This window comes from Oryctolagus cuniculus, chromosome 1 (genome assembly GCF_964237555.1).
Source record: "Oryctolagus cuniculus chromosome 1, mOryCun1.1, whole genome shotgun sequence".
Classification (NCBI taxonomy): Eukaryota; Metazoa; Chordata; class Mammalia; order Lagomorpha; family Leporidae; genus Oryctolagus; species Oryctolagus cuniculus.
In genome coordinates, this window is record NC_091432.1 from 148,267,971 (window position 1) to 148,293,293 (window position 25,323).

A 25,323-nucleotide genomic window follows, 5' to 3' on the forward strand; every position below is an offset into this window, starting at 1 on the left:
GGCCTGGGAAAGCAATTGTAGATGGCCCAAGTGCTGGACCCCTGCACCCACATGCGAGACCTGGAAGAAGCTCCTGGCTCCTGAGTTCCAGTAGGCTCAGCTCTGGCCTTGTGGCCACCTGGGAAGTGAACCAGCAGATGGAAGACCTACCTCTCTCTCTCTCTCTCTCTCTCTCTGCCTTTGCCTCTGTCTCTCTGTAACTCTGCCTTTCAAATAAACAAACAAATAAATATTTTTTAAAAAAGTAGTTTAGGAAAGTGAAACTGTTTTGAGTACAAAAGCAAAGGAATTAAGAAAAACAAACAGGAACCAGCATTGTGTCAAAGCCAGTTAAGCCGCCACCTGTGAATCTAGCATCCCATACGCTCCAGCTCCCTGCTAATGTGCCTGGGAAGGCAGCAGAGGATGCTCCAAGTGCTTGGGCCCCTGCACCCATGTGGGAGAACTGCAGGAAGCTCCTGACTCCAGGCTTCGGCCTGGCCCAGCCCCGGCTGTTGCAGCCATTTGAAAAGTGAACCAGTGAATGGAAGGTTGGTCTCTGTCTCTCTCCCTCTGTCTCAGTCTCTGTCTCTTCCTCTTTCTGAGTAACTCTGACTCTCAAATAAATAAATCTTAAAAAAATATAAGCTTCAAATTGAGTCTGTTTTCTTCTTGGTGTTCCAAATGCTTGGAAGACTTCCTAACACAAGGTAATCACTGGAGGAATGAACAGATGCCCTAACAGCAGTAATGGAACCGACCGTTAGTTGTACAAAATTAATTTTTTAAAAAATATTTATTTGAAAGTCAGAGTTCCTCAGAGACGGAGAGGCAGAGAGAGAGAGGTCTTCCATCCAATGGTTCACTCTCCAGATGTCCACAATGGCTAGAGCTGCAGCAATCCAAAGTCAGGAGCCAGGAGCTTCCTCCAGGTCTCCCACGCCAGTGCAGGGGCCCAAAGACTTGGACCATCTTCTACTGCTTTTCCAGGCCATAGCAGAGAGCTGAATTGGAAGAGGTGCAGTCGGGACTAGAACCAGGGACCACATGGGATGCCGGTGCTTCAGGCCAGGGCGTTAACCCACTGCGCCACAGAGCTACCCTTGTAGATAGTGAATTAATGTTGCCACCACCATACTTAATTCTGTGATTTCATAAAGAGGAATCACCTCCTTTTAGAAAGAAAGTATAGAGAAGGCAGAGGGTTTGGGGCCGGCGCCATGGCTCACTTGGTTAATCCTCCGCCTGCGGTGCCTGCATCCCATGTGTATGCTGGGTTCTAGTCCAGGTTGCTTCTCTTCCAGTCCAGCTCTCTGCTGTGGCCCTCTCTCTCTCACTGTCTATCTATTACATAAGGAGAGAGAGGGAGAGAGAGAAAGAAAGAAAAGGCAGATCCAAAGCCAGGAGCTTCCTCCGGGTCTCCCGTGTGGGTGCAGGGCCCAAGCACTTGGGCCATCCTCCACTGCCCTCCTGGGCCACAGCAGAGAGCTGGACTGGAAAAGGAGCAACCAGGACAGAACCGGCGCCCCAACAGGAACTAGAACCCGTAGTACTGGCACCACAGGCAGGGGATTAGCCTAGTTAGCTGCGGCGCCAGCCTTAAAGTTAATGATTTCATACTGTTCTCCCTCCTCCTCCTCCTTTCATACTGTTCTAAGTATTAAATGGAACAATATACAGAAATCACAAATTTGTTCCACAACACTAAACTATGGCACACAGTACTTAATTTCTCTATATGAAATCTGACTCAAAGCCTGAATTTTTAACAGGTGAGAAAATAACCAATATGAGTGACTCCTGGGACCTTTTGTATACTTAGCTTAGTCCAGTGTCAAACAAAGATACTAGGTTGGCCAATGCAGTGTTTTGCTGCAGCTCCCGAGACAATGGAGCTTGAACATTCGTCATCTCAGCAAATATCATTTCATTCCTTAGGAACCGCTACCGCATCCTAGGCAACTTCCACACGGGAGTCATCCACTTAGAACCCGTCTTTACAATGCTACTGTTAGGCAGCTCTCCAACTTTCAATCCCTTCCCTCATTGTCTTCAACCTCATCTTCTCTTCATAGGAGCACCTAGATGAATGCCACTCCTACATGAGAATTTGGATAGTCCTGTACAAAAGATGTGTCGAAGCTGGTTTTGGAAAGGAAATGTGGAAACTGTTAATAGCTCCTGAGACCAAGAACCCAGTGTCGAAGCTGGTTTTGGAAAGGAAACATGGAAACTGTTAATAGCTCCTGAGACCAAGAACCCAGAGCTCCTCAGAAGACAAGAGTGAAAAGTTACATTCTTTCCTTTTGGAGTTCCTTCAGGGTAGAAAGTGTAATCAATAGCTCAGTAAATTATCCTGTGACAATTGAAGAGTACCTAAAGCTGAGTAAGTAGAATAAGCAAGATTAATTTCCCTCTCATTGCTGTCAGCAAACCTCCCACCCACTATGAAGCACTGATAAGCTTCCATCGCAATCAAGAAGGGTTACTTGCTGCCACCTCCTTTTGGACACTACACTTAATAGATGGTCCATGAGTTACAAACTTTTTTACTACTTCATCTGGTATTTCTCTGCATGGAAGAATATGAGATCAAGGTAAGAAGACTTGTTGTGTAGACCCCATTCAGTAACTCAACCTCTTTAAGCCACCATATCTCCCTTTGATGGAAGTCCTCAATAAGGTCATGGGTACACAGAAAACACCACAAAATGAAAGTTACATGCTCTGAGTTCCCTTCTATTGGCTTTTCTACTAATTGGATGACTCATTCTCTAATGTGGAAGCATGAGAACCAAATGTCAGAGGGGTGTGCTGTATCACATATATTTGTTTCTTTGTTTGTGACAGGAAGAGTTAGACAGTGAGAGAGACAGAGAGAAAGGTCTTCCTTCCGTTGCTTCACCCCCCCAAATGGCTGCTGTGGCCGGCACACAGTGCTGATCTGAAGCCAGGAGCCGGGTGCTTCCTCCTGGTCTCCCATGCGGGTGCAGGGCCCAAGCACTTGGGCCATCCTCAACTGCCTTCCCATCCACAGCAGAGAGCTGGACTGGAAGAAGAGCAACCGGGACAGAACCAGTGCCCCAACAGGAACTAGAACCCAGGGTGCCAGCACCGAAGGTAGAGGATTAGCCTAGTGAGCCATGGCGCCGACCCAGTATATCACATATATTTGTATGATCAGAAATTAAATTTAATTAATTAGAAATTAAATGTAAAGATTAGAAATTAAAGGAATAAATGACAGTCAAATAAAAGTTTTACTTTTAAATTCTTCATTGAATTAAGAATAGGAAAATGATGACTAATTGGATAATTACAGTATATGCATAAGTGAAATGAATGAAAGCAATGTGATAAAGAGTAGGAGGGAGAAATTGGGAATATTTTATCATAAGATATGTAAACTACCTGTAAAATTTTAGTTATTCGAAAATGGACTTAGATGAATTGTGAGTGTATGTTACAATCTCGAATGCAGCCACTGAATTATTTTGGAAGAAATATTATTGGTAAGCTAGGAAAGCAGAAAATATTGAATCAGATGAAATTTTTATTTAAAATATTATCAAATCATAAAAGCAGAGGAACAGAGTAACAAAAAACAGAAAACAACGAACAAATAGCAATAGTAAATTCTTGTATATCGATAATTATTTTAAATGTAAATGGATTAAGTTTTTCCATAAGAATTGAGCGGGCCTGCACCTTGGCTCACTAGGCTATTCATCCACCTTGTGGTGCCAGCACACCGGGTTCTAGCCCAGGTCGGGGCGCCGGATTCTGTCCCGGTTGCCCCTCTTCCAGGCCAGCTCTCTGCTGTGGCCCGGGAAGGCAGTGGAGGATGGCCCAAGTGCTTGGGCCCTGCACCCCATGGGAGACCAGGAAAAGTACCTGGCTCCTGCCATCGGATCAGCGCAGTGCGCTGGCCTCAGCCCGCCGGCCATGGCAGCCATTGGAGGGTGAACCAACGGCAAAGAAAGACGTTTCTCTCTGTCTCTCTCTCTCACTGTCCACTCTGCCTGTCAAAAAAAAAAAAAAAAAAAAAAAAGAATAGAGTGGCTCAATGAATAAAATAGCAATATGCAACTTTATGCATGTAAGAGACTCAGTTTAGCCTTAAGAGCACACGTAGGCTGAAAGTGAAAATTTGTTTTTTTTTTTTTTATTTAACTTTTATTTAATGAATATAAATTTCCAAAGTACAGTTTATGGATTACAATGGCTTCCCCCCCCATAACTTCCCTCCCACCTGCAACCCTCCCCTTTCCCGCTCCCTCTTCCCTTTCATTCACATCAAGATTCATTTTCAATTCTCTTTATATACAGAAGATCAGTTTCGCATATATTAAGTAAAGATTTCAACAGTTTGCACCCACATAGAAACACAAAGTGAAATATACTGTTTGAGTACTAGTTATAGCATTAAATCACAATGTATAGCACATTAAGGACAGAGATCCTACATGAGGAGTAAGTGCACAGTGATTCCTGCTGTTGACTTAACAAATTGACACTCCTGTTTATGGCATCAGTAATCACCCTAGGCTCTTGTCATGAGTTGCCAAGGCTATGGAAGCCTTTTGAGTTCACCGACTCTGATCATATTTAGGCAAGGTCGTAGTCAGAATGGAAGTTCTCTCCTCCCTCCAAAGAAAGGTACCTCCTTCTTTGATGACCTGTTCTTTCTACTAGGATCTCACTCGCAGAGATCTTTCATTTAGGTCATTCTTTTTTTTTTTTTTTTTGCCAGAGTGTCTTGACTTTCCATGCCTGAAATACTCCCAAGGGCTTTTCAGCCAGATCCACATAACTTAAGGGCTGATTCTGAGGCCAGAATGCTGTTTAGGACATCTGCCATTCTATGAGTCTGCTGTGTATCTCACTTCCCATGTTGGATCATTCTCTCCTTTTTTATTCTATCAGTTAATATTTGCAGACACTAGTCTTGTTTATGTGATCCCTTTGGCTCTTAGTCCTATCATTATGATCAATTGTGAACTGAAATTGATCACTTGAACTAGTGAGATGGCATTGATACATGCCACCTTGATGGGATTGAATTGGAATCCCCTGGCATGTTTCTAACTCTAACATTTGGGGCAAGTCAGCTTGAGCATGTCCCAAATTGCACATCACTTCCCTCCTTATTCCCACTCTTAGGTACCAGCAATCACTTTTCAGTTAAGTTTCTTTTTTTTTTTTTTTAAACAGGCAGCGTGGACAGTGAGAGAGAGAGACAGAGAAAAAGGTCTTCCTTTGCTGTTGGTTCACCCTCCAATGGCTGCCGCAAGCAGCGCGCTGCAGCCATGCGACCAGCGCGCTGCAGCCGGCACACCACCCGGATCCGATGGCAGGAGCCAGGTGCTTCTCCTGGTCTCCCTTGGGGTGCAGGGCCAAGGACTTGGGCCATCCTGCACTGCACTCCCTGGCCATAGCAGAGAGCTGGCATGGAAGAGGGGCAACCGGGACAGAATCCAGCACCCCGACCAGGACTAGAACCCAGTGTGCTGGCGCCGCAAGGCGGAGGATTAGCCTAGTGAGCCGCGGCACCAGCCTCAGTTAAGTTTGAACACTTAAGAATAACTGTGTATTGATTACAGTCTTCAACCAAAAGTATTAAGTAGAAGAAACATAAAATATACTAAGAGGGATAACGTATTAATTTGTTCATCAACAGTCAGGGCAAGGGCTGATCAAGTCACCGTTTCTCATAGTGTTCATTTCACTTTAACAGGTTTCCTTTTTGGTGCTTGGTTAGTTGTCACTGATCAGGGAGAACATATGATATTTGTCCCTTTGGGATTGGCTTATTTCACTCAGCATAATGTTTTCAACATTCCTAACAGGGATCACTTGTCAGTTAAAATTTAAACACCTAACAATAATTGTTTGTTAATTACAGAGTTCAACCAATAGTACTAGAACAAAAAAATACTAAATTGGATAAAGTATTACATTGTACATCAACAGTCAGGACAAGAGCTGATCAAGTCACTGTTTCTCATAGTGTCCATTTCACTTCAACAGGTTTCCCCTTTGGTGCTCAGTAAGTTGTCGCCGATCAGGGAGAACATATGATATTGGTCCCTTTGGGACTGGCTTACTTCACTCAGCATGATGTTTTCCAGATTCCTCCATCTTGTTGCAAATGACCGGGTTTCATTGTTTTTGACTGCTGTATAGTATTCTGTGGAGTACATGTCCCATAATTTCTTATCCAGTCTACTGTTGATGGACATTTGGGTTTGTTCCAGGTCTTAGCTATTGTGAATTGAGCTGCAATAAACATTAATGTGCAGACAGCTTTTTTGTTTGCCAATTTCATTTCCTTTGGGTCAATTCCAAGGAGTGGGATGGCTGGGTTAAATGGTAGGGTTATATTCAGGTTTCTGAGGAATCTCCAGACTGACTTCCATAGTGGCTTACCAGTTTGCATTCCCACCAACAGTGGGTTAGTGTCCCTTTTCCCCCACATCCTCTCCAGCATCTATTGTTGGTAGATTTCTGAATGTGAGCCATTCTGACCAGGGTGAGGTGAAACCTCATTGTGGTTTTGATTTGCATTTCCCTGATTGCTAGTGATCTTGAACAGTTTTTCATGTGTCTGTTGGCCATTTGGATTTCCTCTTTTGAAAAATGTCTATTGAGGTCCTTGGCCCATCTCTTAAGTGGGTTGTTTGTTTTGTTGTTGTGGAATTTCTTGATCTCATTGTAGATTCTGGTTATTAACCCTTTATCTGTTGCATAGTTTGCAAATATTTTTTCCCATTCTGTCAGTTGCCTCTTCACTCTCCTGACTGTTTCTTTTGAAGTGCAGAAACGTCTCAATTTGATGCCATGCCAAATGTTAATTTTGGCTTTCACTGCCTGTGCTTCTGGGGTCTTTTCCATGAAGTCTTTGCCAGTACCTATATCTTGCAGGGTTTATCCAATGCTCTCTAATAATTTGATGGCGTCGGGTCATAGATTTAAGTCTTTAATCCATGTTGAGTGAATTTTTGTGTAAGGTGAAAGGTAGGGGTCTTGCTTCATGATTCTGCACGTGGAAATCCAATTTTCCCAGCACCATTTATTGAATAGACTGTCCTTACTCCAGGGATTGGTTTTGGATCCTTGATCAAATATGAGTTGACTGTAGATGTTTGGATTGATTTCTGGTGTTTCTATTCTGTTCCATTGGTCTATCCATCTGTTTCTGTACCAGTACAATGCTGTTTTGATAAAAACTGCCCTGTAGTATGTCCTGAAATCTGGTATTGTGATGCCTCCGGCTTTGTTTTTGTTGTACAAGATTGCTTTAGCTATTCGAGTTCTCCTGTGTCTCCATATGAATTTCAGCATCATTTTTTTCCAGATCTGAGAAGAAGGTCTTCAGTATCTTGATTGGTATTGCATTGAATGTATAAATTGCTTTTAGGAGAATGGACATTTTGATGATATCAATTCTTCCGATCCATGAGCATGGAAGATTTTTCCATTTGTTGGTATCCTCTTCTATTTCTTTCTTTAAGGTTTTGTAATTTTCATCGTAGAGATCTTTAACGTCCTTGGTTAAGTTTATTCCAAGGTATTTGATTGTTTTTGTAGCTATTGTGAATGGGATTGATCTTAGAAGTTCTTCCTCAGCCATGGCATTGCCTGTGTATACAAAGGCTGTTGATTTTTGTGCATTTATTTTATATCCTGCTACTTTGCCAAACTCTTCTATGAGTTCCAATAGTCTCTTAGTAGAGTTCTTTGGGTTCCCTAAATAAAGAATCATGTCATCTGCAAAGAGGGATAGTTTGAGTTCTTCCTTCCCAATTTGTATCCCTTTAATTTCTTTTTCTTGCCTAATAGCTCTGGCTAGAACCTCCAGAATTATATTGAATAGCAGTGGTGAGAGTGGACATCCCTGTCTGGTACCAGATCTCAGTGGAAATGCTTCCAACTTTTCCCCATTCAATAGGATGTTGGCTGTGGGTTTTTCATAGATTGCTTTGATTGTATTGAGGAATGTTCCTTCCAAACCCAGTTTGCTTAGAGTTTTCATCATGAACGGGTGTTGTATTTTATCAAATGCTTTCTCGGCATCTATTGAGATAATCATATGGTTTTTCTTCTGCAGTCTGTTAATGTGGTGTATCACATTGATTGTCTTGCCCACATTAAACCATCCCTGCATACCAGGGATAAATCCCACTTGGTCTGGGTGGATGATCTTTCTGATGTGTTGTTGCATTCTATTGGCGAGAATTTTATTGAGGATTTTTGCATCTATGTTCATCAGGGATATTGGTCTGTAATTCTCTTTCAATGTTGCATCTTTTTCCAGCTTAGGAATTAAGGTGATGCTGGCTTCATAAAATTACTTGGGAGGATTCCCTCTTTTTCGATTGTTCTGAATAGTTTGAGAAGAATTGGAGTCAGTTCTTCTTTAAATGTCTGGTAGAATTCAGCAGTGAATCCATCTGGACCTGGGCTTTTCTTTGTTGAGAGGGCCTTTATTACTGTTTCAATTTCTGTCTCAGTTATGGGTCTGTTTAGGTTTTCGATGTCTTCCTGGTTCAATTTAGGTAGGTTGCATGTGTCCAGGAATCTATCCATTTCTGCTAGGTTTCCCTGTTTGCTGGCATACAAGTCCTTGTAGTAATTTCTGATGATTCTTTTTATTTCTGTGGTGTCTGTTGTTACATTTCTTTTTTCATCTCTGATTTTATTGATTTGGGTCTTTTCTCTTCTTTTTTTAGTTGGGCCAATGGGGTGTCAATTTTGTTTATTGTTTCAAAAAAACAGCTCCTCGTTTGGCTGATTTTTTGTAATTTTTTTTTTATTCAATCCTGTTGATTTCTTCTCTGATTTTAATTATTTCTCTTCTCCTACTAGATTTGGGTCTGGTTTGCTGCAGGTTTTCTAGATCCTTGAGATGCATTGAAAGCTCATCTATTTGGTGCCTTTCCAATTTCTTGATGTAGGCACCTATTGATATAAACTTTCCTCTTAACACTGCTTTTGCTGTATCCCATAAGTTTTGGTATGTTGTACTGTTATCCTCATTTACTTCAAGAAAATTTTTGATTTCTCTTTTAATTTCTTCTATGACCCATTGTGCATTGAAATTGAAAATTTGTAAAAAAAATATTCCATGCAACCAGTAACCAAAAGAGAACAGATGTAGTTATCTCAGACAAAATAGACTTTACTCAAAGGAATGAATTAAGCACCTCATAAAGATACCTGCACCTCCATGTTTATTGCAACATTATTCACAATAGCCAAGATATGGAGACAACCTAAGAATCCAGTAACTAAAAAATGGATAAAGAAATTGTGAGAATGGAGATAAACACACATGACATATTTTGAAAAATTACACAAAATGGAATTAAAGATAAGTATTTGGCACAAAATGAAATCCAGGCAGTTTCTGCATAATTTTCATTTTCCAAATTTTTTAAGCGCCTTCATAATTAGAATTACAGAGACCTTGAAAAAGAAGAGCCTTCCTTTTGCAACAACAGCGATTAAACTGCAGGACATTATGCTAATAGAAATAAGTATGACACAGAAAGAAAACTACTATGTTATCTCACATAGAAAGTCTAAAAAGAAAATTTAAAAGTTGAATACATAGAACAGAAAATAGAATGGTAGTTACCAGTGGTGGGTGTGGTAGGAGGAGAGGATAGAGGTCAACAAATACAAAGTTGTAGTTATGAAAGATGAAGAAGTCTAGAGAACTAATGTACATCATGAGACTTATGATTAGTAATATTGTATTGTGTTCTGGAAACTTGCAAAGAGAGCAGATATTTGAATGATCATAAAACAAAGCAAATTACAAAGGAGTAAGTGAGATTATGGCTATGTTAGTTGCCTAACATGAATATTTGAAATAATCATCTCATTATGTATGACAGTCTTCAAAAAGTTGATGGAAATGCATATTATGAAAAAAAACTATGAATTTCAAACTTCTGAACCAAAATATATTTTAAAAAAAGATTTATTGGGGCTGGTACTGTGGCGTAGCAGGTAAAGCCACCGCCTGCAGTGCCAGCATCCCATATGGGCTCCAGTTCAAGTCCTGGCTGCTCTACTAATCCAGCTCTCTGCTGTGGCCTGGGAAAGCAGTAGAAAATGGCCCAAGTCCTTGGGCCCCTGCACCCACTGGGAGCCCTGGAAAAACCTCCTGGCTCCTGGCTTCAGATCAGCGCAGCTCTGCCTGTTGTGGCCAACTGGGAGTGAGCCAGTGGATGGAAAACCTTTCACTCTGCCTCTTCTTCTCTAGCTGTGTAACTCTTTCAAGTAAATAAATAAATAAATAAATCTTTTTAAAAATCTTAAAAAAAGGACTTGGGCTATCTTCTGTTTTCCCAGGCCATAGCAGACAGCTGGATAGGAAGTGGAGCAGCCAATACTCAAACAGGCACCCATTAGGGAGGACTCGAACCTGCACCCATATGGGATGCCGGCACTGGATGCAGCAGCTGTATCCACTATGCCATGTGCCGGCCCCTCCAAATCCATCCTGATTTAGGGAGCAGTCTTCTCTGTAGTGTCATACAACCTCTAATGGACACAACTGAACTTAATTTAGCAATGTCTTTTGTTTGGAATCATATCTATGATCACTTCATTCTTGTAAGGTATTGTGAGCTCTTTCCCATCTACTTATTTTCACCAAAATTTTCATTGAGTCCTCTGTGCTCTCTAAAACAGTGATGTCATTTTGTTAATAGTGTACACATATATTTCCCCATTTTAGCCAATCATTACAGTAATAACTTTTAAATTCTCATTTAGGTTATAATCTGCTGAAATTAAATTTCATCTTATTTTCTTCTTTATTTATTTTTTGACAGGCAGAGTGGACAGTGAGAGAGAGACAGAGAGAAAGGTCTTCCTTTGCAGTTGGTTCACCCTCCAATGGCCACCGCAGCCGGCCCGCTGAGGCCAGCGCACCTCGCTGATCCAATGGCAGGAGCCAGGTACTTATCCTGGTCTCCCATGGGGTTCAGGACCTAAGCACTTGAGCCATCCTCCACTGCACTTCCCTGGACACAGCAGAGAGCTGGCGTGGAAGAGGGGCAACTGGGACAGAATCCAGCGCCACGACTGGGACTAGAACCCGGTGTTCTGGCGCTGCAAGGCGGAGGATTAGCCTAGTGAGCTGCAGCGCCGGCCCTTATTTTCTTCTATTGTTTGCCTCTTGCCTCACTGAGTATAATAAATCTGCCTTGGACCCAGGCACCTGCTCATTTCCTTTACATTTGTTATCAGTTTACAAGTAATGGCAGGTTCTTCCTTTGCCTGTCTTCTACATCTGCAGTTTCTTCATTGTCCCTGCAAAAGGAGGTATACTTCAAGCCTTCCTCCTCTCATGTACTCTCCCATTAATAACAGAGTTCTCTCCCTCTATACAGTTTTGCATCTCTGGCATTGTTTTTGGTTGTTTGCTAATTTCTTTATGATAAATCTGGTCCTGATACCTCTAAAGTCCACCAGAATTCACAAATCTAAAAATAGCTTTTAAAGTCTGAGCAACAAAAGCAGCACCAAAAAATTTCCCTGTGAGAAAGTATTGTAAAAACTGTCCCATTGAATACATTCTAAAAAAATGGTAATGTCATCAAAAAGAAACCCTGAGAACCTGTTCCAGAATAAAAGAGACCAAATATAACTAAACGCAATACATGATCCTAGACAAAATCCTGTAATGGAGTTTAGTTTTTCTTAAGCCACGAAGGACATTAGTGGGTAAATTGACCAAAATAGAATACAGATGAGAGATTAACTGAAAGTTACCTGTCAGCTTTAAATTTACTGAAGGAAATATTTGAATGTGTAAGAGAATTCTGTTTAAGAAGTACACAATGAAATACTCAAGGAAAAGTGCATCATGTATGAAATGTATTCTCAAATGTATGTGTGTTTTTTTTTGTACATGCACAAAGGGTGAGGAAAGATAGAAAGGAAGGAAAGAGACAGAGAAAAGAAATGGAAAATCGATCAAAATGTTAATAATAGGTATATCTGAATAAAGGGCTTACCATCCATGCAACTTTTTTGCAAATATAATTAGCTTGACACAAACACATTTTCTTACATGGACCCTTGACTATGTTTTCCTGAGTTTTACCTAACTTTTGCAATTTTTAACTTTCATTCCCACAGCTGCTACAGCTATACACAGCCAGTTGTCTCAGGTTCTGTCCCAGGCAAAATCCTGGGGTCTGCTGTCTGCATTTGAAGCAGTTAATGTTTCAGCATGATTTTGAGCACCCAAGGAAGGGTTTTTCCTAATGATGCATAATGTAAAACCAAAGAGAATCAACGTTTTATGAAACCATGTTTATAGCATGTAACCACAAATCTCTTTCTTACATGGTACCACGTCATGTGTCCTTGGGCTTTTAGGATGTGAATTGATTTCCAGATTTTCTTCTGTGCCATTTCTATTGCCTTCTCTACCGGATTTCCTTCTTCCACATCTGTGTTTTCCTTTTTTTGTGGGACCCTCTCCCCTTCTTGGCATTCTCAAAATTATTTTTAAAAAAATTTTGGTAACAGTTGTATTGAAATTAATTCAATATAAAAATATATAATTTAGAGGTTTTTTCTCAGTTGAACATTCATTACCTGAACCAATTTTAAAACAATTTCATGACTTCAAAACATTTCACACCCTTTAGTTATTAACCCCTCACCTTTCATCTCCCAGCCCTCATAAACAACTAACATACTTTGTCTCCATAGATTATCCTATTCTAGATGTTCCATAGGATGGAATGTGGTCATTTGCAACTGACTTCTTTCACTTAGGGTGATGTTTTTCAAGGTTCATTCATACTGTAGCATTCATTAATGTTTCCTTTTTATGGCTAAATTATATTTCATTATATATATATATATGTGCCACACTTAGTTTATCCATTCATCAGTTGAGGGACATTTGTGTGGTTTCCACATTTTGGCTTCTGTGAATGCTGTAACTGTGAATATTTATGTGTAATTTCTGTGTGCATAATTTTTTTTTATTTTTTTATCTTTTATTTAATGAATATAAATTTCCAAAGTACGTCTCATGGGTTACAATGGCTTTCCCCCCCATACCGTCCCTCCCACCCACCACCCTCCCCTTTCCCACTCCCTCTCCCCTTCCATTCACATCAAGATTCATTTTCGATTATCTTAGTATACAGAAGATCAGCTTAGTATACCTTAAGTAAGGATTTCAACAGTTTGTTCCCACACAGAAACATAAAGTGAAAAATAATAGATGATTTTTTTTTAAATGATGATGAAATCAGATCAGACCTATTGTCATGTTTAATCCCAGTGAGAGTCAAGTTGGGAATTGATAGTTTCTTTTTTTTTTTTTTTTTTTTAACAGAAGATCAGTTTAGTGTACATTAAGTAAAGATTTCAATCGTTTGCACCCCCATAGAAACACAAAGTGAAATATACTGTTTGAGTACTCGTTATAGCATTAAGCCTCAGTGTACAGCACATTAAGGACAGAGATCCTACATGAGGAGTAAGTGCACAGTGACTCCTGTTGTTGACTTTACAAATTGACACTCCTGTTTATGGCATCAGTAATCTCCCTATGCACCAGTCATGAGTTTCCAAGGCTATGGAAGCCCCTTGAGTTCTCCGACTCTTATCTTGTTTAGACAAGGTCATATTCAAAGTGGAGGTTCTCTCCTCCCTTCAGAGAAAGGCACCTCCCTCTTTGAAGACCTGTTCTTTCCACTGGGATCTCACTCACAGAGATCTTTTTGCCAGAGTGTCTTGGCTTTCCATGCCTGAAATACTCTCATGGGCTTTTCAGCCAGATCCGAGTGACTTTAGGGCTGATTCTGAGGCCAGAGTGCTATTTAGGACATCCGCCATTCTATGAGTCTGCTGAGTATCTCACTTCCCATGTTGGATCACTCTCCCCTTTATTTATTCTATCGGTTAGTGTTAGCAGATACTAGACTTGTTTATGTGCTCCCTTTGACTCTTAGTCCTTTCATTATGATCAATTGTGAACTGAAATTGATCACTTGGAATAGTGAGATGGCATTGGCACATGCCACCTTGATGGGATTGAATTGGAATCCCCTAGTATGTTTCCAACTCTACCAATTGGGGCAAGTCAGCCCGAGCATGCCCCAAATTATACATCTCTTCCCTCTCTTATTCCCACTTTTATGTTTAACAGGGATCACATTTCAGTTAATTTTCAACACTTAAGAATAACTGTGTGATAATTACAGAATTAAACCAGTCATATTAAGTAGAACAGACAAAAAAAAAAATACTATGAGGGATAATGTATTAAGTTGTCCATTAGCAGTCAGGGCTATGCTGATCAAGTCACCATTTCTCATAGTGTCCATTTCACTTCAGGAGGTTTCCTTTTTGATGTTCAGTCAGTTGTCACCGATCAGGGAGAACATATGGTATTTGTCCCTTTGGGACTGGCTTACTTCACTCAGCATGATGTGTTCCAGATTCCTCCATTTTGTTGCAAATGACTGGATTTCGTTGTTTCTTACTGCAGTATAGTATTCTAAAGAATACATATCCCATAATTTCTTTATCCAGTCTACCATTGATGGGCATTTAGGTTGGTTCCAGGTCTTGGCTATTGTGAATTGTGCTGCAATAAACATTAGGGTGCAGACCGCTTTTTTCTTTATCAATTTAAACTCCTTTGGGTAAATTCCAAGGAGTGGGATGGCTGGGTCGAACGGTAGGGTTATATTCAGGTTTCTGAGGAATCTCCAGACTGATTTCCATAGTGGCTTGACCAGTTTGCATTCCCACCAACAGTGGGTTAGTGTCCCTTTTTCCCCACATCCTCGCCAGCATCTGTTGTTGGTAGATTTCTGTATGTGAGCCATTCTAACCGGGGTGAGGTGAAACCTCATTGTGCTTTTGATTTGCATTTCCCTGATTGCTAGTGACCTTGAACATTTTTTCATGTGCCTGTTGGCCATTTGGATTTCCTCATTTGAAAAATGTCTATTGAAGTCCTTGGCCCATCTCTTAATTGGGTTGTTGGTTTTGTTTTTGTGGAGTTTCTTGATCTCTTTGTAGATTCTGGTTATTAACCCTTTATCTGTTGCATAGTTTGCAAATATTTTTTCCCATTCTGTCAGTTGCCTCTTCACTCTCCTGACTGTTTCTTTTGCAGTACAGAAACTTCTCAATTTGATGCAATCCCAATAGTTGATTTTGGCTTTGACTGCCTGTGCCTCCCGGGTCTTTTCCAGAAATTCTTTGCCTGTGCCAATATCTTGAAGGGTTTCTCCAATGTTCTCTAATAACTTAATGGTGTCAGGACGTAGATTTAGGTCTTTAATCCACGTTGAGTGGATTTTTGTGTAAGGTGTAAGGTAGGGGTCTTGCTTCATGCTTCTGCACGTGGAAATCCAGTTTTCCCAGCACCATTTATTGAATAGACTGTCCTTGCTCCAGGAATTAGTTTTAGATCCTTGATCAAATATAAGTTGGCTGTAGATGTTTGGATTGATTTCTGGTGTTTCAATTCTGTTCCATTGGTCTATCCATCTGTTTCTGTACCAGTACCATGCTGTTTTGATTACAACTGCCCTGTAGTATGTCCTGAAATCTGGTATTGTGATGCCTCCGGCTTTGTTTTTGTTGTACAAGATTGCTTTAGCTATTCGAGGTCTCTTGTGCCTCCATATGAATTTCAGCATCATTTTTTCTAGATCTGCGAAGAATGTCTTTGGTATCTTGATTGGGATTGCATTGAATCTATAAATTGCTTTTGGGAGAATGGACATTTTGATGATGTTGATTCTTCCAATCCATGAGCATGGAAGATTTTTCCATTTGTTGGTATCCTCTTCTATTTCTTTCTTTAAGGTTTTGTAATTTTCATCGTAGAGATCTTTAACGTCCTTGGTTAAGTTTATTCCAAGGTATTTGATTGTTTTTGTAGCTATTGTGAATGGGATTGATCTTAGCAGTTCTTTCTCAGTCATGGCATTACTTGTGTATACAAAGGCTGTTGATTTTTGTGCATTGATTTTATATCCTGCCACTTTGCCAAACTCCTCTATGAGTTCCAATAGTCTCTTAGTAGAGTTCTTTGGATCCTCTAAGTACAGAATCATATCGTCTGCAAAGAGGGATAGTTTGACTTCTTCCTTCTTGATTTGTATTCCTTTGATTTCTTTTTCTTGTCTGAAGGCTCTGGCTAAAACTTCCAGAACTATGTTAAATAGCAGTTGTGAGAGTGGGCATCCCTGTCTGGTACCAGATCTCAGTGGAAATGCTTCCAACTTTTCCCCATTCAATAGGATGCTGGCTGTGGTTTTTTATAAATTGCTTTGATTATATTGAGGAATGTTCCTTCTATACCCAATTTGCTTAGAGTTTTCATCATGAAAGGGTGTTGAATTTTATCAAATGCTTTCTCTGCATCAATTGAGATAATCATATGGTTTTTCTTCTGCAGTCTGTTAATGTGGTGAATCACATTGATTGATTTGCGAATGTTGAACCATCCCTGCATACCAGGGATGAATCCCACTTGGTCTGGGTGGATGATTTTCCTGATGTGTTGTTGTACTCTATTGGCCAGAATTTTATTGAGGATTTTTGCGTCTATGTTTATCAGGGATATTGGTCTGTAATTTTCTTTCAGTGCTGCATCTTTCTCTGGCTTAGGGATTAAGGTGATGCTGGCTTCATAGAAAGAATTTGGGAGGATTCCCTCTTCTTCGATTGTTCTGAATAGTTTGAGAAGAAATGGGATTAGTTCTTCTTTAAATGTCTGGTAGAATTCAGCAGTGAATCCATCTGGTCCTGGGCTTTTCTTTGTTGGGAGGGCCTTTATTACTGTTTCAATTTCTGTTTCAGTTATGGGTCTATTTAGGTTTTCGATGTCTTCATGGTTCAATTTTGGTAGATTGCATGTGTCCAGGAATCTATCCATTTCTGATAGGTTTTCCTGTTTGCTGGCATACAGGTCATTGTAGTAATTTCTGATGATTCTTTTTATTTCTGTGGTGTCTGTTGTTACATTTCCTTTTTCATCTCTGATTTTATTGATTTGGGTCTTTTCTCTTCTTTTTTTAGTTAGTTGGGCCAATGGGGTGTCAATTTTGTTTATTTTTTCAAAAAACCAGCTTCTTGCTTGGCTTATTTTTTGTAATGTTTTTCTTGATTCAATCCTGTTAATTTCTTCTCTGGTTTTAATTATTTCTCTTCTCCTACTAGATTTGGGTTTGGTTTGCTGCAGTTTTTCTAGGTCCTTGAGGTGCGCTGAAAGCTCATTTATTTGGTACCTTTCCAATTTCTTGATATAGGCACCTATTGCTATAAATTTGCCTCTCAATACTGCTTTTGCTGTATCCCCTAAGTTTTGATATGTTGTGTTGTTGTCTTCATTTACTTCCAGAAAGTTTTTGATTTCTCTTTTGATTTCTTGAATGACCCAGTGTTCATTCAGGAGCATGTTGTTCAGTCTCCATGTGTTTGCATACTTTCTGGGGTTTCCTGAGTTGCTAATTTCCAGCTTCATCCCGCTGTGGTCTGAGAAGCTGCATGGTATGATTCTAATTCTTTTAAATTTGCTGAGACTTGCTTTATGGCCTAGTATGTGATCAATCCTAGAGAAGGTTCCATGCGCTGCTGAGAAGAATGTGAAGTCTGTAGATGTAGGGTTGAAAGTTCTGTAGATATCTGTTAGATCCATTTGGGCAATAGTGTCAATTAAATCTGCTGTTTCCTTGTTGATCTTCTGTCCGGATGATCTGTCTATTTCTGAGAGTGGAGTATTGAAGTCCCCCAGTACTATTGTATTGGAATCTAAATCTCCCTTTAAGTCCCTTAACATATCTTTTAAATAGACCGGTGCCCTGTAATTAGGTGCATATACATTTATAATAGTTACATCTTCCTGTTGAATTGAACCCTTAATCATTATATAGTGTCCCTCTTTGTCTCTCTTAACAGTTTTTGTATTAAAGTTTATTTTGTCTGATATTAATATGGCTACACCTGCTTTTTTTTGGTTTCTGTTGGCATGGAATATCTTTTTCCAACCTTTCACTTTCAGTCTGCATGCCTCTTTGTTAGAGAGATGTGTTTCTTGTAGGCAACAAATAGTTGGGTTGTGTTCTGTGAGCCAGTCAGCTAAACGGTGTCTTTTAACTGAAGAATTCAGACCATTAATGTTCAATGTGACAATTGATACGTAGTGACTTTGCCCTGCCATTTTCCCGGAAATATTTTCTAGTATATGCTTTGAGCTTCCCATGCTCTTTTACTGGTAGGTGTTCTTCCTTTCCCTTCTTTCATATTGATGGCCGTGTTTCTGTGTTTCTGAGTGTAGCACATCTTTAAGTATCTTTTGCAGGGCCGGACCAGTGGCCACAAAGTCTTTCAATTTCTGTTTGCTATGAAAGGTCTTTATTTCACCTTCATTCACAAATGAGAGCTTGGCAGGATATAATATTCTGGGCTGGCAATTTTTCTCTCTTAGCACCTGTGCTATGTCTCGCCATTCCCTCCTAGCTTGTAGGGTTTCTGATGAGAAGTCAGCTGTGAGTCTGATTGGAGATCCTCTGAGAGTAATCTGACGTTTCTCTCTTGCACATTTTAGGGTCTTTTCTTTATGTTTCACTGTGGTAAGTTTAATTACCACGTGTCGTGGTGAGGATCTCTTTTGGTCATGTTTACTGGGGGTTCTATGAGCTTCCTGTACTAGGATATCTCTGTCCTTCTCCAAACCTGGAAAGTTCTCTGCTAGTATCTCACTAAAAAGGCCTTCCAATCCTTTCTCTCTCTCCATGCCTTCAGGAACTCCTAGAACTCGAATGTTGGTTTTTTTAATAGTATCCTGTAGATTCCCAACAATATTTTTCAGGTTTCTAATTTCCTCTTCTTTTCTTTGGTTTGACTGTATGTTTTCCTGTGCTCTATCTTCTAAGTCCGATATTCTCTCTTCTGCTTCACCCATTCTGTTTTTAAGGCTTTCTAATGTGTTTGTCATTTGATCTATTGAGCTCTTCATTTCGATTTCTCTTCACTATAACACTTTCCTGTTCTACTAGTTTCTGACTTTCATTTTGACTCTTCCTTAAAATTTCGTTTTCACGAGAGAGATTTTCAATCTTGTCCATTAAGGATTTCTGTAGTTCAAGGATTTGCTTTTGAAAACTTCTAAATGTTCTTATCATAAATTTTTTGAAATCCGTATCTTGCATTTCTTCTATCTCATCATCTTCATACTCTTGGCTTGGGGTGTTTTGCTTATTTGGAGGCATCATAGTGTCATCGTTGATCTTGCTCCCTCTATTTCTGTGTTTGTTACTCGGCATAGTTAATTCTTCTTGCGTCACTGTGCGCTTTTTTTTTTTTTCTTTTTTTTTTTTTTTTTATACTGTGTCCGTGTTAAGTGGACTGCCTGCTGTTGGAGGAGCCTTAGAGGCTTGAGATGGGTGCGGCCTGAGAGCTCTGCCTGGTTCTTCCTGGTTAAGGGTGTGCAAAGGTGACACCCTCAGGTTATGCGTGGTAAATCTCTCTCTTTTTATTTATTTATTTATTTTATTTATTCAGGGGGTAAGTAACCCTGCAGGGCAGGGCTGTGCAGAATTGATGGTATTTAGCTTCCAGTCTTTGGCTCCTCTGGACTCCCACTGGGTTGCCTAGGCTACTGAATTGTAGTGACTCAGTTCCTTAACTCTCCCCCACTGATATGTAAATCCAAAGAGGAGGCCTGCTCTTTGTCTCTTGGGAATTCTTCAAGTCTTGCAGCCTTGTAACCTTTGCAAGGTTAGGGGGAAGAGAAACCCGAAGCTTTTTTTTTTTCCTTCTTTCCGGTAGTGAGTTTGCTGCACTTTCCGGCCCCCCTCTAGATTCTGACCCCCGTTTCCCCACCAATGTCTCGGGTTATTGAGCTCACCTCCCCTTCCAGCGCCGATGTGTGGACTCGGAGCCCTGAGCGTCTCAAGTCTCCCTGCTGTTTTCTGTGTGGCGTGCACTCTCCTTGGAGCACTGTCGCGCAGACCCTGGGGCTTCTGCGGCTGGGTCCCGCGACTTGGCTTCCGCGCGGTGGGCGACCTTGTTCTCCCAGTAGGTCCTCCGATTCACGCCTGCTCCATTCAGAAGGGTTTCCCCTGCAATTTTTGTTTGGTTCTATTTTCTGCGGCTACCGTAACTCCCCTTTTATTAAACTAAATTTTCCCGGACTATCGGTGCGCGCCCTCACTATTCCGCCATCTTGGCTCCCTGTGTGCATAATTTTTAATTTCTCTTGTGTATGATGCCTAGGAGAAAAATTGCTGGCTTAAATGGCAACTCTGTGTTTACTATTTTAAAAAACTGTCAAACTGTTTTCCAAAACACACTGTTTTCATTCTCTTGAACAGTATGTAAGACTATGTGTCTCTCTACATTTTCTCAAACCTTATTATCTGTTTTTTTCCAGTTTTTGTTTTCATTTTATTTGAAAGACAGGGAGACAGACCAACAGAAACAGAGAAACATATAGGGAGAGATCTTCCATCTGCAGGTTCACTGCCCAAATGCCCATAACAATGGGCCAAGCCAAATCTAAGAGATTGGAATTCCATCCAGATCTCTGAAGTGAGTGGTAGGGACCCAAATACTTGAGTCACTACCTGCTGCCACCCAGAGTTCACATTAGCAGGAAGTTAGATAAGAGGTGGAAGAGGGGCTGGAGCTGTGGCACAGCGAGTTAAAGCCCTGGCCTGGGGTGCCAGTATCCCGTAAGGGTACTGGTTCTTGTCCCTACTGCTCCTCTTCCTATCCAGCTCTATAATGTGGCCTGGGAAGGCAGTAGAAGATGGCCCAAGTCCTTGGGCCCCTGCACCTACGTGGAAGACCCAGAAGAGGCTCCTGGCTCTTGGCTTCAGATCAGCACAGCTCCAGGTGTTGCAGCCATCTGAGGAGTGAACCAGCGGATGAAGGACCTCTCGATAATTGCCTCTCTGTAACTCTTTGAAATAAATAAAATAAATCTTAAAAAAAAAAAAGCCACAAGAAACACATATTAAAAAAAAAAAAAAAAAAGAGGTGGAAGAGCCAGATTCAAACCAAGCACTCAGGTGTGGGATGGTAGCATCCCAAGAAGTGCCTCAACTCATTGTGCCAAATGCCTACCCCTGTTATATGATTATTCAATTGTGGTCATTCTAGTAGGTGTGAAGTGGCATTTCATAGTGGTTTTCTACTTCCTTTATGAGTAATGAAGTCAAGGAACTTCTGTTATAATCCTTTACTTTTAGCGGCATTTTAGGAAGGACATGAACTATTAGTATAGTTGATCTACCAAGTATAACTGGAAGCAAAATAACTTTTTTTAAATATGTAAAAGGAAAAAAATTCTTCTAAATATTTGAAAACATTTTCATAGCAATCTCAGGGTTTTGTCCACCTGTACTGTTTCCTACTTCAGTTCCTTTTAATGTTATGTTGTCTGTGTGGTTAAGGAACTGTAATACTATGCACTGAATTAGTTCTGTAAGATTACTTTCTGTATGGAGTAGGGGTAGGAATACCTTCTAATGACTTCTCAGGATTAACTAGAAGACAGAGCAGAACTGATTGCCAAAAGCTACAAAACTCAATGAGGTTTTTGTTGTTGTTGTTTTGACAGGCAGAGTTAGACAGTGAGAGAGACAGAGAAAAAGGTCTTCCTTCCATTGTTCACCCCCCAAATGGCCGCTATGGCCAGCGCGCTGCACTGATCTGAAGCCAGGAGCCAGATGCTTCCTCCTGGTCTCCCATGCGTGTGCAGGGCCCAAGCACTTGGGCCATCCTCCACTGCATTCCCGGCCACAGCAGAGAGCTGGACTGGAAGAAGAGCAACTGCGACAGAATCCGGTGCCACAGAACTGGTGCCCCAACTGGGACTAGAACCCGGGGTGCCAGCGCCGCAGGCGGAGGATTAGCTTAGTGAGCCAAGGCACTGGCCAGCTCAATGTGTTTTAATCACCAATCGTGTTTACATTTGTTGTGGTTAACTATGTTCCTCATGTGACAAATATCAAACAAATGTTGAGAGCATTTACATAAGGCAAATAACATACCTTCTAAGAGATGAATGAACAATGTTTAAATTGACTTTACACATTAATCATAGTGTAATGATGGGGTACATCACACCTGCCAAATGGTGACTGAAAGTTGTAGAGTAGGTACATGGAGAATCACATTATTCTACTTGATTCTGTGTATGTTTAAACATCTTTGTGATGAAAAGCTTTAAGAAAAAGATATTGAGTGCCTCATGAAGAGAGGAAGGAGGCAGTAAGGATTTCTGGCATGTGTAAATCAATCCATCAAGACCAGAGTTTAGTTATCTCTCAATAAAGACATTTCTAGAAGTCTAATTCCTTTGTAGTTGAGTACTGTGGAAGGAAAGTGATTTTTTCTGTGAGAAGGAAGGAAGGAAGGAAGGAAGGAAGGAAGGAAGGAAGGAAAGAAGGAAGGAAGGAAGGAAGGAAGGAAGGAAGGAAGGAAGGAAGGAAGGAAGGAAGGAAGGAGTTTTTTGATGAAGACTTCTATGAGGTAGCTTCTAGTTACTCTGTAAATGGTGAGTCCAACACATGTGCTGACCAAGGAGAGAGAGCTTAAAGTTTCAGCAAAGTGTAGGAGATCTCAAATGGTTTTGAGTAGAATGGAAGAGAGCATGAAGGGAATTGGTGATTTAAGTTCTGTTTTATTTGTTCACTGTTACATAGAGTAGGATAATGATTTGTGAAATGAATGAATAAATTATTTCCAGGCAGTGCTATAGCTGCCCATAGAAGCAGAAGAGTTGATCATAAAATTAATACAATAGTTATCAGTCACTTATAGGAATGCTTTTCTGGAAAAGCCAGAGAAATGGGATATTACCAGACAGGAAATATAAAAGTAGGTTGAATGAGAGTCATTTGGAGTGGGGCCTTTTAAATAAGACAATAAATAAGACAATAAAATTTGCTTAAAGAGGGAGGAACTGCGGGCATGAGGCTGGTGGGTAGATGAATAAGTGGAAAAATTATGACCCAGAGTTCAAAAGTTGACAAATATACAATGTATGCTGCAAAGTTAGAGGGATGAGGTCAAAGGGTCACACTATAATACTTCATATGGCAAAGACATTCCCAGTGCTAATCTCTGGGGTGTGGCAGTAACTTAACTGGAGTAAGACTCTAGATGGGAGAGTAGAGGTCTCCAAGTTACTGGTTTGTCAATCCACATGGATATTAGTTCCTCCACTGATCTCCACCTCTTCCAGTTCCTTGCCATGGGCCTCATCCCACATTTTTACCATCCCAGGACCTCCACAGAATCCTCATTGATTCTGCAATGTTAAGCTCCAGACAATGCAGGTTGAATGGCATAACTCCGGATAAGAAGATAGAAGTATGGTTGAGTGAGGGGCTGCAGTGAACATGTTTTATTTTTTGTTTTATTTTGACACCAAGAATTTCCAACATTTTACTATAAAAACTATCTTAAGTGCCTTCCAGGAAATTATCCAATGTTTTAACATTTATTTGAAAGGCAGAGTGTGGGGCTGGTGTTGTAGTGTTAGAAGGTAAACTGTGGGTATCACATATGGGTGCCAATTCATGTCCTGGCTACTCTACTTCCAATACAACTCCCTGATAATAGCCTGGAAAAGCAGTGGAGAATGCTGTTTGGACCCTGCCACCCATGCAGGAGACATGGTTGAAGCTCCTGGCTCTTCACTACAGCTTGGTCTCACACTGGCTCTTGGAGCCATCTGGGGAGTGAACCAGCACATGGAAGATTATCTCCCACCCTCCCTCCCTCCCTCTCTGTAGCTCTTAATTTAAAAAAAATGAACAAATATTTTAAAAATAAAGACAGAGTTATAGAATGAAACAGAGACAGAGATACATATCATCCATCTGCTGGCTCAATCTCCAAATAGCTGTCATGGCTGGGGCTAGGCAAGACAAAAGCTACGAGCCCAAATCTCCATCTGGGTCTCCCACATGGGTGGCAGGGGCCCAAGCACTTTAATCATCATCTGCCACCCTCTTAGTCATATTATCAAGGAGCTGCATGGAAAGTAGACTAGCCAGGACTAGAACTGGCACTCTGATATGGGCTGTTATCACAACAGGTAGCTTAATACACTGTTCCACAATGCTGGCCCCATTCATCCAATTTTGATTCCCAGTTTGTGTAAGTGGAGGGTCCATCCTTCTAGATCCCTATTTTAAGGGTACAGATATGCTCAGTCTTGGTCAAAAAGATCATTATTTGGCAGTGCAAGGAGGCCCCTCAAATATGTTACCCTGATTCATCGACCAGTATTCACCTCTTGATCATGGCCTAGAGGTATTCTGGGGGAATCCATCATAACTCCATTACCTCACCAAGATCAAAGGTGGCATCTCCAACTAGATAGGTGATGGATACACTAAGGGCAGATCTGGCAGTAGTTGTCATGTGTGAATAGAAAGTCAGCACCAAAACCAGCTTTCCTAAAGGGATGCCATGATGACAACAGCCCTGTGAATACAATTCTAGCACTCAAAGAAGAGCACCATGTACCTTCTGATGTAGCATGAGTAATCTCTGCAGCCCCTTATCAGCCCTATGGAAGTGGTGCCTGGGTCAGATTGGGATAGTAGAAAAGGATCATGAGGTGGGGATAAGGGGACATAAATTTCCTTCTATTGGAAAGGTCATCTCTTCTCTCCTACTCATTTTTTTCCCATAATTTCCCACTTACTCTAAGGAATTTTGTCCTTACATTCAACCTTACTTTGCCCTAGCAGTTAAGTAACTGTTCCACATTCCCACCACCAATATCTAGGGGATTATTTTACCCTGCAAAAATGTAATCAATTCAGCCAACCTGAAGAAATACCCAGGGCAGGGAGCTACCTTCATAAGCTTATTTTCCAGTAGGAAAACATCAATGCCCCAAAGTATGGTTTCCCAATGCATTACTATACCACTCATGACAGATTCTCAACCAACAATAATAATGTTCCTAGACCTTAACCCAATCAGTCCCATGTCTACTATGGCAATAATCTTCAACCACGCCTGAGGTGAAGTTCACTCACCTGTGTCATGCTCTAGTCATTGACAATATTGTCTTTTAAAAAAATAAGATTAAGCACAATTTTCTAGAAAAGATATGTGACTTTGACCCTCTTCAGATATGATGACTTACCTCCCTTATTCCTCCAGAGGCCAAGAAATAGTCAGTGAGGGGGTGGGTATATGGGCTGCCAAACTATCGTACAGACTAGGAAACAGCACATGTACTCAGACTTCTCCGGGGACGGAAGGGCCTTAAGGGGCACTTGATAACCATCCCCCTAGAGCTCC

At 40.8% G+C, this 25,323-nt stretch overlaps 1 long non-coding RNA gene across 1 annotated transcript in view; it reads left to right on the plus strand.

Annotated features, from left to right (window-relative positions):
• The first annotated feature begins 2,442 nt into the window (after window positions 1-2,442).
• LOC127491322 (uncharacterized) overlaps window positions 2,443-25,323 on the plus strand; it is an 84,940-nt gene continuing 62,059 nt past the window's right edge. Inside the window, exon 1 of the long non-coding RNA XR_007919956.2 lies at window positions 2,443-2,576. This is a non-coding gene — a long non-coding RNA (uncharacterized lncRNA). The remainder of the gene's footprint in view (window positions 2,577-25,323) is intronic.